Below are 2,423 nucleotides of genomic sequence, written 5' to 3' on the forward strand. Positions count from 1 at the left end.
GGTTCTCCAAGAACTGTAAAGGTGACTGCACTGGGCAGAGTGGTGGCACAGAAGAAAAGGGAGGTGGGGGCCCCAGCCTGCCTTGGGCCCAGTTCTGCTATAAATTACACTGCCTTTCCCCAGGCATTTTTTTTCTTTTTACTTCTTTGAAAGCCAGTTAGTTTTTTCTTAGTTATTCATGGTATGAAACCCAAGTGGTGTAGAAGGATATGAAGTGAAAACAAAGTCTCGACCCTCAGTCCCACTGCCTTGATAATGGCCACAGCTCATGTTGGGCTTACAAGCTGGACCTATCCATACGCATACATCTGAGAATGGCACTTTTGTGCTACTTGCAGATGAGATATACACATGCACTTCTGCATCCTGCTTTTGTTTACTCTGGGCATCTCCATCACTTCATCTGGGTGTAACTTGTTCTTTTGAATAGTTGCAGAGTCCCACAACTGGTTATGTTAAATAAACTCAGAGTTTATTTAACCAGTCTTCTTGATAGTCATGCAGTGCTTGTACAATGGTGCAACTACTATCCTTTCTTGACTGGCCCTGAAATAGCTACAGGATTTATCCTTACCAATGGGTTTCTCTTTCAAAGTGAAATGTTAATTCTTGATGACCTGTGACTAGGTTACACTCAGAGCATGCACACCCCCTTTTCCTCCTACCCATGCCTGCGTCCCCATCTGGGTCCTGTTGCCACACATCATGCCACCTTGGTGTGAGACCTCAGGATTTGTTTTTCATCCTTTTCACATTTTGTGACCAACCAGCTTGGTTTGCCTGCATCCTTCCCTGGACCCCCATTTCAGGCGCTGCTATCACTGCCAAACCCTCAGTGACCCAGCCTCTTTCTTCTCCTCAGGGCCTTCCTCTTCATCCTCACCCCTTACCCCCACTGCCATCTCTTCTGGGCCAGGCACAGTCTCAGCCACCAGCCTTTTTTGGAGGCTCGAAAGCATGTGATTTCATGCCCCCTTAGCAGTCTGACTTCTGCCTGATTTTCTAACTTCATCTCCCATTCTTCATTCCCAAAAGAAGTCAGCCTCCTGCCCTCTGTAGCAACGCTGAGGAATCCAGCCTGACTACCTTTCACTCTGTGTCTCACCAGACTCTTGACCCAGAAGCCTCCCCTGCCCTAGTTGTCCTGGGGTTTTTGCCCAGCTCTCTGGCCTGTGGGCGGCACAGGGCCTGGTGCTGGAGCTCAAAAAGCTTGGACCAGGGGTGAGGGATGAATGAGGGAATGAGAAGAGGAAACTAGAAAATGGCTTCTCCAGGGCTCACCCTTAAACAACTTCCCAGGCTCCTGCTCAGGTTCACCCTTGGGTGGGAACAGTGGAGAAAGAAGCTCAGAGTAGCTCAGTCATTTCGGAAGCATTTATGGAGTAAAAGGCCTCTGGAGGAGAGGGAAGCCCCCACTGTGTCTGCTTTGAAGGGATTTCCTTTACTTTGGGGCCAAGGTCTCCTAGGTACAATCCCGAACCTTCCCCTACCCGAATGCCAGTTTAGAGGCTCAGCGAGAACACTGGCCCAGGAAATCTCATGGACCCACGCAGCCTGTCGGTAGCAGCCTCGCCTCTGCGGGAAGAAGCCTCCCCTCAGGCATGGCTGCCACTGTTGAGCCAGGAATGTCTTCTAGCCTCAGACCTGTGGTAGAGCTTGACATCTCTTCTCCAGAACCCCCAAGGTTTGAGGCCTGGGGAGCCAGGACAGGATCAAGAGACCATTCTGACCAGGGGCCCCAGGCGACCAGGACAAAACTTGACAGAGAAACAATCTTCCAGTGTCTTCCTGTGCAGTCAGCCCCGGGCAGCCTGCTCTGGCCACTGCTGCAGCAGGATCCCTCTTGGCTGAGGTGCAGGCAAGGGAATCTTGGCTTTATCTCTCTTACAAGCAGTCTCAGTTTGTGGAGACTGTCTTTCTGGGGAAGAACTGAAAGCCATAAAGGGTGTATGAGTAGCCTGAAGCCAATGCTCAGCAGAGTCGGGGACGCCACGCGGCAGGGCCCACTTGCCAGGAAGTGCACATTCTCATTGTGGGGGTATTTCTATCTCCACTGTCCTGAGCAGGAAACAGGCTTAAGAAAGATTGGGTAATACTCCCAGTGTATCTGGCCAGGAAAAGATGGCAAAGCATTTGCTGTTTACCCCATTTCAAGTCACCCCTCTGCCATCCTCAGTGGCAGAGCACTTTCTAGTACTTTGTTTTATACCATTTATCACTTTCTGAAGTTATCCTATTTCATGCCTGTCACCCCACTAGAGCAGGGACCCTAACTCACTGCTGCTCAGTGTCTGGCACACAGTAGACACTCAATAAATATTTGTTGAATGAATGAGATGGGATTCAAACCCAGCTAGGGTTTGGTGCATTTGTGCTTCCTGTCATAGCACTAACTACTTACACAGGACCCAGCTGAAATTGTC

Source organism: Rhinolophus ferrumequinum, chromosome 19, assembly GCF_004115265.2.
Source record: "Rhinolophus ferrumequinum isolate MPI-CBG mRhiFer1 chromosome 19, mRhiFer1_v1.p, whole genome shotgun sequence".
Taxonomy (NCBI): domain Eukaryota; kingdom Metazoa; phylum Chordata; class Mammalia; order Chiroptera; family Rhinolophidae; genus Rhinolophus; species Rhinolophus ferrumequinum.